Source organism: Podarcis bocagei (assembly GCF_964188305.1).
Source record: "Podarcis bocagei genome assembly, chromosome: 1".
NCBI lineage: Eukaryota > Metazoa > Chordata > Lepidosauria > Squamata > Lacertidae > Podarcis > Podarcis bocagei.
In genome coordinates, this window is record NC_138125.1 from 108,865,031 (window position 1) to 108,882,107 (window position 17,077).

Here is a 17,077-nt window from a genome sequence, read left to right on the forward strand (position 1 = left end):
GAGTCTATCAATTGATGAAGATGATCATCCAAATGTCATAGACCAAATGGAGCAAACAGCACGCAGACCTAGTGGTGGGAGGAAAAAATCCTTAAATAAGAGACACAGGGGAACGATTAATGGACTTCAATGTCTGTACACTAATGCGCAAAGCATGGGAAATAAACAAGATGAACTTGAGCTCTTGGTACAGCAAACTAAATATGACATAATAGGCATCACTGAAACCTGGTGGGATAAGTCCCACGATTGGAATGTAATAATGGAGGGATACAATCTATTTCAGAGAAACAGGTCAGACAAGAAAGGAGGAGGAGTGGCGTTATATGTCAGGGATGTGTATACCTGTGAAGAGATCCAAGATTTAGAACCTCAAAGCCAAAGTGAGAGCATTTGGGTCAAAATTAAGGGAGAGAAGAATAACAGAGACCTCATTGTGGGAGTTTACTATAGATCCCCAAGCCAAACGGAGGACATAGATGATGCCTCCCTAGAACAGATGGCCAAGCATGCAAAAGGAAGGGAGATAGTAGTAATGGGGGACTTCAATTACCTGGATATTTGTTGGATGTCAAACTCAGCCAAGAGCATAAGGTCAAACAGATTCCTCACTGGCCTTGCAGACAACTTCATTGTCCAGAAAGTGGAAGAAGCAAACAAGAGGAACAGCCATTTTAGATCTGGCCCTAACCAATGTTGATGACCTGGTTAGTGGGGTAGAAGTGGAAGGATCATTAGGTGCGAGTGATCATGCTCTTCTGAAGTTTACTATACAGCGGAAAGGAGCAGCCAAGCATACTAGGACTCAATTTCTTGACTTTAAGAAAGCCGACTTCATAAAACTTAGGGAAGTGCTGGGTGAGATCCCATGGACAGTAATACTAAAAGGAAAGGGAGTTCATGATGGCTGGGAGTTTGTTAAGAGGGAGATAGTAAAAGCACAACTTCAGGCAATACCAATGAGACGGAAACATGGAAGGTGCCTAAAGAAGCCAGGGTGGCTATCTAAAGAACTTTTAACTGAGTTAAGATTAAAAAAGGATGTGTACAAAAAATGGAAAAGGTGGGAAACCACCAAAGAGGAATTCAAACAAATAGCCAGCACATGTAGACACAAAGTCAGAAAAGCTAAAGCACAGAATGAACTCAGGCTTGCTAGAGAGGTTAAAAGCAACAAAAAAGGCTTTTATGGGTATGTCCGTAGCAAAAGGAAGAACAAAGAAACAGTGGGGTCACTCAGAGGAGAAGATAGTGAAATGCAAACAGGGGACACAGAAAGGGCTGAACTCCTCAATGCCTTCTTTGCCTCAGTCTTCTCCGATAAAGAAAACAATGCCCGACCTGAAGAATTTGGAGCAAATGATTCAGCAGAGGAAACACAGCCCAGAATAACTAAGGAGATAGTACAAGAATACTTGGCTAGTTTAGATGTATTCAAGTCTCCAGGGCCAGATGAACTGCATCCAAGAGTATTAAAAGAACTGGCAGATGTGATCTCAGAACCACTGGCAGTCATCTTTGAGAATTCCTGGAGAACAGGCGAAGTCCCGGCAGACTGGAGGAGGGCAAATGTTGTCCCTATTTTCACAAAGGGGGAAAGAGAGGACCCAAATAATTATCGCCCAGTCAGTCTGACATCAATACCAGGGAAGATTCTGGAGCAGATCATTAAGCAAACAGTCTGTGAGCACCTAGAAAGGAATGCTGTGATCACCAATAGTCAGCATGGATTTCTGAAAAATAAGTCATGTCAGACTAACCTGATCTTGTTTTTTGACAGAATTACAAGCCTGGTAGATGAAGGGAACGCAGTGGATGTAGCCTACAAGGCATTTGACAAGGTGCCCCATGATATTCTTGTAAAGAAGCTGGTAAAATGCGGTCTTGACTATGCTACCACTCAGTGGATTTGTAACTGGCTGACTGACCGAACCCAAAGGGTGCTCATCAATGGTTCCTCTTCATCCTGGAGAAGAGTGACTAGTGGGGTGCCACAGGGTTCTGTCTTGGGCCCGGTCTTATTCAACATCTTTATCAATGACTTGGATGATGGACTCAAGGGCATCCTGAACAAATTTGCAGATGACACCAAACTGGGAGGGGTGGCTAACACCCCAGAGGACAGGATCACACTTCAAAATGACCTTGACAGATTAGAGAACTGGGCCAAAACAAACAAGATGAACTTTAACAGGGAGAAATGTAAAGTATTGCACTTGGGCCAAAAAAATGAGAGGCACAAATACAAGATGGGGGACACCTGGCTTGAGAGCAGTACATGTGAAAAGGATCTAGGAGTCTTGGTTGACCACAAACTTGATATGAGCCAACAGTGTGACGCGGCAGCTAAAAAAGCCAATGCAATTCTGGGCTGCATCAATAGGAGTATAGCATCTAGATCAAGAAAAGTAATAGTGCCACTGTATTCTGCTCTGGTCAGACCTCACCTGGAGTACTGTGTCCAGTTCTGGGCACCACAATTCAAGAAGGACACTGACAAACTGGAACGTGTCCAGAGGAGGGCAACCAAAATGGTCAAAGGCCTGGAAACGATGCCTTATGAGGAACGGCTAAGGGAGCTGGGCATGTTTAGCCTGGAGAAGAGGAGGTTAAGGGGTGATATGATAGCCATGTTCAAATATATAAAAGGATGTCATATAGAGGAGGGAGAAAGGTTGTTTTCTGCTGCTCCAGTGAAGCGGACACGGAGCAATGGATCCAAACTACAAGAAAGAAGATTCCACCTAAACATTAGGAAGAACTTCCTGACAGTAAGAGCTGTTCGACAGTGGAATTTGCTTCCAAGGAGTGTGGTGGAGTCTCCTACTTTGGAGGTCTTTAAGCAGAGGCTTGACAACCATCTGTCAGGAGTGCTCTGATGGTGTTTCCTGCTTGGCAGGGGGTTGGACTCGATGGCCCTTGTGGTCTCTTCCAACTCTATGATTCTATGATATGGTTTTAAAAAAACCTAAGAAGTTTTGCCCAAAGGATAACAAAATCTGGCAAAGCAAATGTCAGTTTAGGAGCATATTGCTAGAACATTAAAGCTCAACAATAAAAAAACTTAAATATTATCTTAAATATGGTCCCAAATACTGTGTTTCCAATAGCTGATGAAATGAAAGCTGCGATAAAAGGAGGAAATGGAGCTTTCAGAGGTGCTGAATGATTTGTGTTTGTATGGCTGTCCTCACTGAGAAAGATGCAGGAGAGATATCCACGCCTGAACCAACTTTTCAAAGGAGCAAGTGTGAAGAACTCAGTCAAGTGGAGGTGACATGAGAAGAAGTTCTAGGATGAAAAGCATCATTAAACTCTAAAATGATCAAGCATGAGGAGCCTTACTCAAGAAGAATCAGCACAGCTTTGACAAAGGAAAGCTCTGTTTCACTAACCTTCTTTGAGAGTGTCAACAAGGATGTCAACAACGGACAGGGGTGTTCTGGTAGAAACTGTATACTTGGACTTTCAAAAAGCTTGTGTCTTTCACCTAAGACACTTGAGTAAGCTTCGCAGGAGCGGGCAACAAAATGGCAACTACTGTTCAGCATAAATAAATGTAACATGATACACATTTGAGCAAAAAACCCCCACCCTTAAGTTCAAAACTATACTGATGGCATCAGAGCTGGTCAGAATCAGACCAAGGGTCCATTTAGCCTAGTAGTGTCTGCTCAGTTGCAGTAGTAATATTTTATAGCACTGCTGCCTGAGGGTCAAAGTTCACATAACGTGGTATATCTTCTTACTATATTTTAATTAAAAGCAGTGCAGAGGAATTCTTCAAATTTGATCACTCATGACTCTCAGGTAAGGGAGCTGTAGCCCTCTCAATTCTGACTTCCCTGACTCCCTGAAGCTGCTACAGCACCTCCTCTGTAGCTAATAGCAGTGGCAACGGGGAGGGAAGTTGGAGAATTGGTTTGAGGTGGGGATTAAACATTCCTCTCCCAGTTCTGTTGCACTGATCCAGACAGGGGCCCTGTGGATGCTTTTAGTGAAAGTAACTGTCAGGGAACTGCCATCAGAGGGACAGGTGGTGGAAGGGCTCACGAAGGTTGGGAGAGACCCAGCAGCGGAAGCAGGAACCAGCAGGGGGAGAGGTGGGTCTCTGAGGGAAAGCGAGCAAGAGGGAGGGCTCAGGGACACGTCCAGCGAGAACAGTGGGGAGGTTTCTGGACCTCCCATAGGGAGACCCACTCCTCGCCGGAAACTGTCACGCCGTGAGTCCAGAAGACGTGTTTCCGTTAAGGAGCTTTTATGTTGGAAGCGATTCCGAAAGCAGCCACTGTCGGAATCTGCGAGTGACTAGAGGAGCCATGTCTGAGGGGCTCTGTCACAGACAGAGGTTTGTGGACTTGAGCAAACTCTGAGGGACTACGATTTTACGCACAAGCAGCTCATCATCCCATCACAGTAACAAATGCATAAAGTGCAATTTCACCATCAGATCCCCTTTTTAGCTAGATGCCTGGGGGACTGAATCAAAGACCATCTTGAACAATAACAACAGAAGACTGAAATTTTTGTTAATATGATTGTAAGTGACAGGGACGTGGGTGGCGCTGTGGTCTAAACCACAGAGCCTAGGGCTTGCCGATAGGAAGGTTGGCGGTTCGAATCCCCGCGGCGGGGTGAGCTCCCGTTGCTCGGTCCCTGCTCCTGCCAATCTAGCAGTTCAAAAGCATGTCAAAGTGCAAGTAGATAAATAGGTACCACTCCGGCTGGAAGATAAACGGCATTTCTGTGCGCTGTTCTGGTTTCACCAGAAGTGGCTTAGTCATGCTTCTGTCTGCGGACAAACGTCGGCTCTCTCGGCAAGTAAAGCGAGATGAGCGCTGCAACCCCAGAGTCGTCCGCGACTGGACCTAACGGTCAGGGGTCCTATACCTTTTTCCTTTTTAAGTGACAGTATCATATAAGTAATTCTGTCCAGATTCGAAAGATTCTCCCCAATGGAATTGATGTTAGATGGGCCATTGATTTTAACAGAACCCATGTTGGACTTGTATCTAATCCCTTCTTCCAGCCCCAGTGCTAAAAATGAAAGAGCACCCTTTTACTATTAAAATTTACTACTAGTATTATTTATTACTACTAAATTTCATTTCCTAGCTAAAAAGTGAATGCCAATCAAATCTCTTCCCAACTGAAAAAAAATAGCAGTATTTAGAGATGACATCTTGGTTCAAAGTGAACACTAAAGCCTTTTCTAGAAGTTAAGAGTTGGATCCGCTTGCAAGTAAATGTCTTCAAGACTTGGGGCAATGGGGTCACCACGTTCCTAGAATGTTGCAATGAACAGAACGGTGCCAAATTGGAATTTTGCTCCGATCTTTATGAAGAAAAAAGTATACCCCCTTTACTTTTTCAAGAGCAAGAAAAGCCTTTCAATTAACTGTATTCATCACACGAACAAAGTACAAAGTATATAAAAAAGGAGTCACAGAACCCTTGAGGATCCCTAAATACACTTACGGTAGATCCAAGAGAAGTATCACTATTGTGGGTCTTTGAAGTGTGCTTTGCCTCTCAGGCTTTTCTCACTCCTTTGCCAGTGAATGGGCTTCGCCTTGCTGGCCCTGGGCAAGGTAGGGCCTAGCAGTGTAGGGGCAAACATCACTGTTTATTAGGGTTTTCAAATCCTTGATAGGATTGGGAAAGGGTGTACAATTTAATGCAGATTTTAGCCAAATGCATTCACGTGGCACTGTCATTGTAATCATCAGACACCCACCCACCCCTGGCTTACATTTCATGTTATCCTAGAACAATATATTAGGAATTTCAGTGAAAGGGAAAATGGTCATTCTGCCTTTTTCATTTCTTCTCTTCAAAGAGCACTGTTTGCAATATAAAACACCAGGTTGAAGTTCACAATTTGTTTAAATTTGTTCCACTTATCTTTCTTTATACACTATTTACGCAAGGTTAAGAGAATGTGACTTTCTAGCTTAAAACATTGTTAACGTGCGCTTGATCATTAGAAATATAAATGACACTTAAAGCTTCATCGGTATAACCGGATTTAAATATAAACCAAGTATGCATTATACAAAGAACTGTCATGATTTTGTCACAGTAGCCCCCTATCAAACCTGTCTTCTCTACCCCAGTGCAAAGAATAGCTGGTTTTTTGTTTCAGGCTGATGAACATTTTCTGTGAAGCCTTTGGCATACATAACCTCTTAGCTCCCTGCACCTCACTGTAACTAAGGATGCAATCTTGAATACTCCAGTTAAATAATAAGTCCTACTTAACTGTGACGCAGTTCTGAGTAAAAATGTTTAAGCCATGTGCTGTAAGCCAAAGCTCCTGTAACAACAATGAATACATATTCTTCTTCTGTTGATCCCTGCTTCCTATGTTGTCACTCTCATGTTGAATGCCTCACTGTAAGCTCCTCAGGGCAGGGACTTCTCTTCTTGTGCTTTGTAAAGCGCCATGCACATTGTAGGTACTATGTAAATACCCTAATAGTTTTTCATAACTCTTACCAGTGATGTAACAATGATCTAACAAAACCAAAGAATCTGGTAAGTCAAACATAGTTTATCACCAGTCTGGCTGCCCATGTCCAGCTTTTGCTGGTCAGGTGGGAATAAATACACATTTTAGAAGGTACCAAGTTGTGCAGAATACTCAATATTTGAAGGCAGGTTGAGGAACCTCAGCCACAAATCCTTATCCTGACCTGACCAAACTCTACCTCGTCGAATTTTTGTGCATGTGCAATATCAATTCCGGCTTGGGAACATGGTGAGTAACATGACATTGTATTCCAACCCCTGTACATTACAGTCATGCAGCGACTGGCTATTTTCACAAGTGCTTTGATTGCTACAGTCAAGTGACGTCGAGGCAGTGCAGGCAGAGGCAGCAGCTGAGGTGCAAGCAGAAGAACAGGAGATGCAGATCAAAGCATTTTTAAATGACTGGTCCCTTTGGCAAAGAGCAATGAAAGGGTTACAGTAAAATCATTCCACGCATGGGCACTGCAGATGGGAAAGTTAAGGGTTACAGAAAGCAGCACCTGAGGATGTGCAAAAAATGTTGCTTTTTAGCAATGCAAGACTTGCACAGCTGCAAAAAAAAACCAAAAAACCAAACAACAACCCTAAATTAAATTGTGAAAATATTAAAGATTCACTGGATCAAAGTTAGGGTTTGTTATACGTTAGAGAACTACAAAACTATTTGATCTAACTTATGAACAGGCTAATTTTGAGTTGGGGTGTCATTACTAACTTTGAGAAGTTCTGCCGTCTTCCCAAGCAGGCTATGGTGCATTGCGCACTTCAGAATGTAGAGGTACGTGACTCACTCAAATGCTGCCTGAGTTAGTTTATGCTTGGTCAACTAGGCTTCCCTGAAATCTGAGTCTGTCTCCAAGTTCAGTACCTAATGTTTTCGATCGGATAGGGCAGGAAGTCAGAGCAGAGCCCTCTGGGCTGAGAGATTTACCTGCGTTCCCTACCTCCCTATACAGCAGTGCCAAATAATAAATGTTATCATACCTGGGGATCCAGTCAGGTTGGTATTCCAAGACTAAATCATTGCAGCGATGGTGAGGGTGATTAAAATTAAATCCCCACTCAGCTATGCCCAGCAGTCCACACTTAAACTGAAATGTGCTTAAGGCATGGGGTTTTAAAATGCATGAAAGTGCTTTCCTTCCCAAACTGGACTTCCCATCTCTCCTCAACATAGACGTTTAACTGAGTATATCAGCTTGTCTGTTCCCTTATGCCTGTTCCTCTCCTCTCCTAACTCCTAGAATACCTGTACTGAAAAGTGTCTTACACTGACAGGATGGGGAACCGGAAGCTTGGGTGAATAGTTTAAGATCTTACTGTGATTCATCTGGAAATGGTTCAATTTGGTTGTGTACGTTTTGATGCATTTTATTTAATGTTTTGTTACATTTGTAATGATGTAAATCTTTTCATGTTGCAAGCTGCCTTGAGCATGGTTTGAACCATGGAAAGATGGCACACAAATATGATGATGGTGATGATGATGATGATGATGAAGAAGAAGACGAAGAAGAAGATGAAGAAGAAGAAGCAACAGTGTCAACAGGCTCATCAACTCATTTTAGCATTGGGGGGCTGGCTAGTTAAATTCATCACCATCAAACCTTTTATTGGCATCACATACAAACATCAAAAACAAATCAAGGGGAGATCCCAAGATGGCGTCACTAGAGGAAGCATCAGTTTGAGCTCCGTGTCAGTTGTGCGGTTTTTATTAGTTTTTATTAGTATTATCAGCTTTTTATTAGCTTTTACCAGTTCTAGTATTTTTTCACTCGGTATCTTTTCTTAATTATTATAATCACAAAAGTTTAAGCTAAAAGTTTTAGAGAAAGCCCTGGAAAGTCTCGGAGAAAGCCTTAATTAGCTCCAGCTTGACTCAAACTACCAACTACTTATCAGCAGGAGAAGAGATCAAATGCCCTAATCTTGGAAGGACACCGAGTTTCCTGATTTACAGCTAGTTAAATTGTGTCAGGATGTGGCCACCTCTGTGCGCATCAGATGGGAGAGGCCCAACCCACCCCTCTTCCCCATAGGCCTCCAGAAGTGAGTGCTGGCCATGGCTTTGGGTAATTTGCAGTAGATTGACAAGGATTTCTGACTCCTGAATGCAAGGTTCAGTGGGAGGTTGGCCACAGATGCCTGACCTGATTTTTACTTACCCGTTTCAACTCTGCAGTTGGGCTTATTTGATGTTTGTCACATGGTTGCCACTCCTCCATCATTCCTGGCTTTCATTTTGCATTGGTAACGCCTGGAATTCCAAATGCACCAATGTATGTAATGAATTCCATTGTGCCTTGTGCTCATTGGAGGAAAGACATGGTATAAGTGAAATGAAATACCGTACCTTGATAAATTCTGGTACATCTGGTGCACTCCCTACACAAGCTTCCCTGCTCCTTGCCAATTCCCCCTTTTCCTCTTGTGTTAGTAACATGGTGGGAACTACATGTGGTGGAAAGGACTGGAAGAACTGATGTCAGAGATCCGGAAATGGCCTCTAACTTATTTTATTTCAGCTTACATTTCTGTCATAAAGAAATGAGTGGAGGTGTTTAAACTTATATTCAAAGAGGATTTGTCCATTTTGCCAGTGTAATGTTTTTGAGTGTGCAAATGTAGTATCTTTTCAAATAAGCTCTGTTAAATTGTTATGTTTTGTTGTTGTTTAGTCGTTTAGTCGTGTCCGACTCTTCGTGACCCCATGGACCAGAGCACGCCAGGCACTTCTGTCCTCCACTGCCTGCCGCAGTTTGATCAAACTCATGCTGGTAGCTTCAAGAACACCATCCAACCATCTCATTCTCTGTCGTCCCCTTCTCCTTGTGCCCTCCATCTTTCCCACAAGGAGAAGGGGACGACAGAGAATGAGATGGTTGGATGGTGTTCTTGTTATGTTTTACAATACAGCATAAAAGATAATAGACTACCTGAAGAGGAAGAGGAAATGGGAAGTTAGGAAGATTATTATTATTATTATTATTATTATTATTATTATTATTATTATTTTATGCCACCCATCTGACTGGGTTCCCCCAGCCACTCTGTGTGTTTTCCAACAAACTGAAACATAATACAACATCAAGCATTAAAAACTTCCCTGAACATCTTCAGATGTCTTCTGAAAGTCAGATAGCCTACTACTGTACTGTCAAGCAGGAGTTCTTTCCAGCCCTGCCTGGAGATATCAGGATTTGATCCTGGGACCTTTTGCACACGAAGAAGGTGCTTTCCCACAGAGCTACAGCCCTTTCCCTTAGTTTGAGGATCCTTTCCCATTCCAGACCTGTCACTCCCACCCCTTTCCTCCAAATCCTCCTGCATTTTTCTGTACCTTTACCTTTTCTGTACGCATTGGTGGCAAAACAAACCTTTCAAGACGTTCCGTAGCAAGAAAATGGAACCTTTTTGTTTTTTGTTCTAATCAGGATCTCCCACTAAAGATGCAAAGATGCGGGTAAGGCCTAGCTAATTGCTGAAAAGTAACAATATGGTTTCTACTGCTTTTCAGTATCTAATACACTTTTAGGAAGGAATGGTAATCAAGGGCTTAGGAAGCACAGTTGGGACCAGATCTGGTGTGTTTAAATGCATAATTACTGTAATGCTTCATTAAAAATGGCTTTTAAAAAATCATTGCAGACTAAGGTGATTTGCATAGTTACTTAGAGGCACCTGACTTTCTCCAACCATCCCATATTGCCGCCTGAAGCATTGAGCTGGATGCTGTTCCCCTCTCTCTCCTTTGCTACAACTTTCTCTCACCCGGTCACCAGCCCCACTTTTCCTTTGCTGCCCAGAAGCCACCTTTGTGGCCTACCACAACCCTTCTTCTAATCTCAGTATCTTCCTCCTGTGAAATACAAGCTCATATTCTCTCTTCATAGAAGAATCATAGAATTATAGAGTTGGAAGGGTCCCCAAGGGTCATCTAGTCCAACCCCCTGGCAATGCAGGAATCTCAACGCAAGCATCCATGACAGATGGCCATCCAACCTCTGCTTTAAAGCTTTCAAGGAAGGAGAGCCCACCGCCCTCAGAGGGAATCCATTCCGCTGTTAATCAGCTCTTACCATCAGAAAATTCTTCCTAATGTTTAGTCAGAATCTTCTTCCTTGTAACTTGAAACCTTTGGTTTGGGTCCCAGACTCTGGAGTAGGAGAAAACAAGCTTGCTCCATCTTCTGTGTGACAGCTCTTTAGATATTTGATGATGGCTATCATATCTCCTCTCAATCTTCTCTTCATCATGCTAAACATATCCAACTCCCCCAACCATTCCTCATAAGGCTGGTTTCCAGACCTTTGGTTGCCTTCCTCTGCGCATTCCAGCTTGTCAATATCCTTCTTAAATTGTGGCACCCAGAACGTGACACAGTTTTCCAGGTGTAGTCTGACCAAGGCAGAGCAGAGCAGTACAATGACTTCCCTCCATCTGAACACTATAGTTCTGTTGATGCAGCCTAGAATAGCATTCACTTTTTTTTACTGCTGCATCACACTGTTGACTCGTGTTAAGCTTGTGGTCTACTAAGACTCCTAGATACTTTTCACATGTACTACTGGCAAGTCAGGCATGCCGCATATTTGTCCCTCCTGAAATTCATTTCCTTCGTTTTGGCCCTGCTCTCCAATCTGTTAAGGTCATCTTGAATCCTGATTTTGTCTTTTGTGGCATTAGCTACCCCTTCCAGTTTGGTGTCATCTGCAAATTGGATGAACATCCCCTCAATTCCTTCATCCAAGTCATTTATGAAGATGTTGAACAACAACAGGCCCAAGACAATCCTGCAACACCCCACTTTGCTAGTTTTTTTTCAGGATGACAAGGAACCATTAGTAAGCACTCTTTGGATTCAATCAGATAACCAGCTACAAAGCCACCTAACAGTTACCTCATCCAGGCCACATTTTACCAGCTTCTCTACAAGAATATTATGGGAGAATTTGTCAAAAGCCTTACTGAAATGAAGATATACCACATCCATAACATTCTCCTGATTCTTCCCACATTTCCCCACTCATGTGCTGTTTCGCTGTATCCAATAAGTTTGGGGGAGGGTTTGGGGATTTACAGAACAAAGGGGAAACAGAGCTGGCCCAAGACATTTTGCTGCTTGAGGCAAAAAAGCAAATGCCGTTCTCCCTTGACCTTGAGTCACAGCGCCTAACATCCAAGACCAGCCAAGCTATTTCCTCCCCGCCCCCCACTTAGTCATAGCTTTAATGATAAGATTAAAGGTCCAAGTGTTTGAACCAAGTATTTCACAGCTGAGGCTGAAAATCCCAGAACCATCTTTCCCGATCCCTGGCAAAACAAATTAAATAGCTATTTAAAAAAAACATGGCTGCCTTTTCCTGAAACCCCAACTGAACTGCTTGAGGCAGCTGCCTCATTTTGCCTAATGAAAGGGCCGGCACAGAGGGAGAGCACGATCCTCAAAAAAGAGCATTTTGTCCTAGAGTTGTGTCACTTCTGTAGGAGAAAATAAAGTGAGAGTGAAGGAAAGGAAAGGAAAGGAAATTGAGTAGAGACCCCACCCCTACCCAATCTCCAAAGTCTGACTACAGAAGAAGTAAGGTTTGGCGAGATTTAGATGGGGGTGGAATATGGGAAGTTATTCTGCTCCAATGGAGTAATGGAACGAGAGGTGGATCCCATTTCCCCCCAGATAAATTCATAAACAAGCTCTGCTTCAGCCACTGACAAGAAGCTGAAGCAAGTCAAAAATGGGGGGGGGTGGAGGATGAAAAGGGGGCACACCCATATCCCATTTTTACATTGTTAGAGATAAAAAAATCAAATCAGCTGGGATGTGAGAGTGTAGGCAAGTCAATGGTGTGAGGGTAAAAGAAAGAGAGGAAAGGAATGTGAGCCAAGCACTCAGAGCCCTGATTTTTCCCCCTTCTACGCCATCAGGGAGATAAATTGATGCCATGGTATTTATTTCAGATGTCCTTGATGTTATGAGCGTTCCTGTGTGGGGGTTTCCCCCCTGCTCTCGTATCTCTTTAAAAAGATCCTCAGTTACTATGTACATGATATCATCTGCCAGGGTCTTTGAAACCTCTGCTTTGCATTAAAGACAAAGAATTCCGTCTCAATTAACACTCTTGGAGAGTTTCCTGGCACAGGAACATAATTAACTCTTTGCTGGCCTGGCTAATTTCTGCGTTTTTAAAAAAGTAGTCCGATAATAACAAAATTGGAGCACTCAATCCACAGGGTAGCCATTAAGCCCACTCCGTTATTGTGCAGCCTGCATTCAGACCACAATTACCGTCAGAGAATTGCCCGGGAAGCGGCTCCTTGTACGCAAACAAGAATACCATTCATTAAAGACCTCCTCTTCAATAAAATACAATCTATACTTTTTTTAATGAATATTTGAGAAAGAGAAATATAATTTTGGCTTCAGGAACCTGCAATATGATTATTATTCTTTTAATAACATAGCCATCGCGCGCGCGCGCCCCCCCATACATTTGCAGACAGATGTTAGAGAAGGGAGCAGCAGAAATGAGATGGATGGTTGGAGAGCCAAGGCTTGTGGAGGGAGGGAGGGGGGGAGAGAAAAGCAGAGATGATGGCAAATGAAGTCAGAGTTAAATAAGGTTTCCCCAGTTTTGCATTTTAAAAGGAAGCCCCCCCCCCCTTTAAAATAACCCTGTGAGTTTTAAGGGTATTCCTATTCCAGTAGATTCTATTTAAGCCGGACTAGTTAAACATTGGAACAGGGAATGCTAAAAACACTGCCATATCGGCCTTAAAACACACTACTTTTAAATCCATGGGTCTTTTATCCACTGCAGAGATGCATTTCGAATCAGGGTACAATGCAGCAGAGTATCTAGCAATGTTCCAAGTGGTACACTTTACTTCTGTCTATTTCTATATATTGTTTTCATCTTTTTAAAAAGACAATATAGCTGGTTATTGTTTTAACCCTTTTGCAAGAAGTGGGGGGGGGGAATTAAGTAACCCCCTAACCCACCTGGTTTTAAAAAAATAAAAATAGAAATCGATACTATTTTCTGTGAACTCTGAACATCGCCTCAAGGCTTGGAGGTCAAAGTTAAAAATGTGATAGTGTATATATCTCGTTTTCAGCACATATCTGTAGCAGATATATTCGTTCAATACGACATGGGCTTATATTTATGGCCCTGTGGGTAACACTGAAAATTGCAATTCTGGTAAACATGGTGTGGCTGTATCACCACCTCCATCCCAGTCCCATCTAGTCATATAGAAGTCAGCAGTTTTCTTTTGATAAATTGTGATGCATGTATAGTACAGATGATGATACAGTCTTTGGGCTCTGCAGGCTTTCTGCTTACTTTTAAGGAATACAGTGACAGGGGCTCTGTCCCTCGCAACACACTCTGATGGCTCCAAAGCAAGACTTCTAAGATCTACCTCCTAACCTTCTTCTTGGCAGGTCACACTGATGGTGATGGAGAGACAGATGGCTTCGTTAACACTGAAAATGAAGGTGACAAGAAGTGTGATCAGCACCAATATTTGGCTACAGTTATGATACACCCCCATTCCACCCCCCACTGTTCAGTTTCTTATGCAAAATGCAGTCTACAGGTCTGATGAAGGAAGGGGAAAGAGTGGAGAGTCTAACTGTTAGATTAATACAGTTCATAAATTCTCACAAAACCTGGAGCCCCATTAGGGTCAGATTGCAACTGGCAAGCCACATGTTGAATATTATTCAGTAGAGAAATGCCGTAAGTGCCACCTGTTACTTGTGCAGCCAGATGTAGTGGTTTCTGCTGCATAAAGAGCTGATGAGTTGCCCTGTACTGTTATCAGATAAGGCTCTTGCTTATAAGGTGGGATTGCAAAGGAACAGAGCAGGAAATTTTTCAGTGGGAAAGAGGCACAAGAATAACTGGGCAACAGTGTTTAATTCTTAGTTTTGCATCTCAGACAAAGTTGTTTTATTTTTACTTTAAAAATAGTTCTATGCCTCCTTCTGTTTGGAGGATTTCAAGGCAGTTTACAGCAAGACTATAAAACAACCACAAAAAACAACATTAAAATATCAGTACAGTGCTTTTTTGCTTTTTTTAAAAAAAATGTTTAGGGGTAATTTCATTTTGACTCAAGAAAATCATCATTTTATAGTTCAAATCCAGAAAAATAAAGACAGTAAATGGACAAAAGTACAAAGAACATGCATTACTCATATTGAAATACTGCCCCTCAATGAGGCCAAAATGTCATCTGTAAAACTCCACACATTCACATTCCACACTGCTTCACACATTAAACGCTCGCTTCCGTCTGAGACTCAAGAAACACTGGGAAAGGAAAGGGGTAGCAACGGAACTGACGATTCACCATGCTAGAGAAGAAACTAAAAAAATTAAAATTTTTAGTTTCTTCTCCCCTTAGATTCACAAAATGTTTAGGGGTATGCGTACCCCTGCGTCCCCCCAGAAAAAAAGCACTGTATCAGTATAATAACAACCAGAGTAGTCAATGGAAACAATCGACATGTTGTCAATGTTGAGAAAGTGCTCGGGCAAACAAATCCTTTTAACATATACTGGAAACCTACTATAGTTGGATCTCACCTCACCTCATTAGGGAGACTATTCCACATGGTAGGAGCCACCACAAAGAAGCCACTGCCCCCTTCTTGGTTGCTATGAGACAGATTATTGCACTCTGTGCCACAACCAGGAGGGTCTCGTCTGAATATCTTAGTGAACAGGCTGGTCTGGTTGGAAGAAGGTGTTCCCACAAGTAGCCCAGTCATAAGTTGTTTACAGCTTTGTAAGTCAATATTAAAAATTTCGGTCAGTAGCTAATTGCCAGCCAGTGCAGTTCCTTTAACAAGGATGTCAACAAGGTAAATTGCTCCAGTCAGGAACCTCATCGCGTTTTGCATCAGCTGCAGCTTCTGAACCAGCCTTAAGGGCAGCCCCACGAAGAACACAATACAGTAATCCATGCTGAGTGCAAATTATTTAGAGAAATAATAATGCTTCGTAAATTAAGTAGGGGAGGGATTATGAAATAAGAATAATAACACAATAATAATGTTATTAATTTTACTTCTGCCATTTTTCTCTTTGCACCATCTGGCTCTTATTAATATGCATCCTTCTTCCCATCCCAACATCTTTTGCCCTGCAGGCAACAGCAACAGAGAAAGGGTTCTGACACACTACCAAACCCCATCCATCCTGATGCACAGAAAACAAAAGTCTGAGCTGTATAATCGAGCTGGTTTTGCAACCTGCCTTCCTTCACGGCAGACAGTGCAAATTCTCAAACCTGCGTTAGGCCACGATTTGGCCAAACTTTGCAAAGACTAGCCTCCGCGTGCACTTTAAATTTACAAGGAACATCATCGTTTAAAAGAAAAGCGGGTGTGTTATTATTTTCTAACTGTGCCGAAATGATTTGCTAACTGAGCATGGCTGGAAGCGGATGCAGCCTGAGGTTCCTGCGACCATTTTCAACATGCAAGCCTTTCCCTCACCTGCCTTCTGCTTTCAGGAAGAAAAATCTTCCCGAGCCAGCAATCCCTGCTTATGTGTGCCACTCATGCATGGAGTGAAATGTGTTAACCTTTAAACAATTTAGAAGTTGGTGCAGTTAATAGGCAGGACAGATAGTTACAAAGTCCTGATTAACTACAGAATACAGAGACATGTGAAAACTTGTACATAGCAAAAGAAAGAGACAGCAGCTATTACTTACCAGCCCGACACACACAGGTATGGCTCTTGCTGGAGTGGGATTCAGAACAGCAACATTGCCCTCTTTTGGCAAATCAGGGCACCATGTGTTTACTCCTTCCAGGAATTCAGGGGGCCTTTTCCCCTCGCAAGCAGGCTGGTGCGACAACGGGAAGCAGCTGAGAAGAATAGGAAATTGAGGTGGTTTGCAAAGGGGATATATATATATATATATATATATATATATATATATATATATATATATAAAAAACACCCTCCACGGAATATTCTGCTTACCAATAAGGACAGCCAGCAGAAAGTTCAGAATGCACAGAAACAGCTGAAAGATGGAGCAATGCACTGCTCTGAATCACTGCAGCCCACTCTCGCTGCCTTTGCTACAGTGAGTCACACTGAATGTCTTAGTCTGTTGCTCAGAAGTTGACTTCTTTTGCAAATCTCATATGAAGAAGAAAATTCTACGGCAGGCGTTGGCGATACCTTATTGCCCACATGATTCCGGAGGTGGGGAACCCGTGGCCCTCCACATGTTGCCAGTCCACAACGCCCATCACTCCTGGATGTTTCCCATGCCAGCTGGGGCTTTTTGGGACAGGGGCATTTGTGTAGGAATGCCACCATAGAAGCTTGAGTAGAAGCTTAGAATGGTGAAAGAGCAGCAGCAAAAAAAAAAAAAAATATCCACATCTCTGTTTCATCCAGTACTGCAACTTTTGAAACTTGTCTAATATGAGATATTTTTCACATGCCAGCTCAGCAGGCCACTGGATCTCTACAGTGGCCTCCCACAGACCTTCCAAGTGTCCCTA

At 42.7% G+C, this 17,077-nt stretch overlaps 1 long non-coding RNA gene across 1 annotated transcript; it reads right to left on the reverse strand.

Moving 5' to 3' along the window:
- Positions 1-13,571: 13,571 nt before the first annotated feature.
- On the reverse strand, positions 13,572-16,633 carry LOC308583728. The gene is made up of 3 exons (XR_014006379.1): positions 16,545-16,633; positions 16,270-16,426; positions 13,572-14,026 (listed from the first exon to the last, which is right to left on the reverse strand). It is a non-coding gene; the product is annotated as an uncharacterized lncRNA (long non-coding RNA).
- Positions 16,634-17,077: the final 444 nt, after the last annotated feature.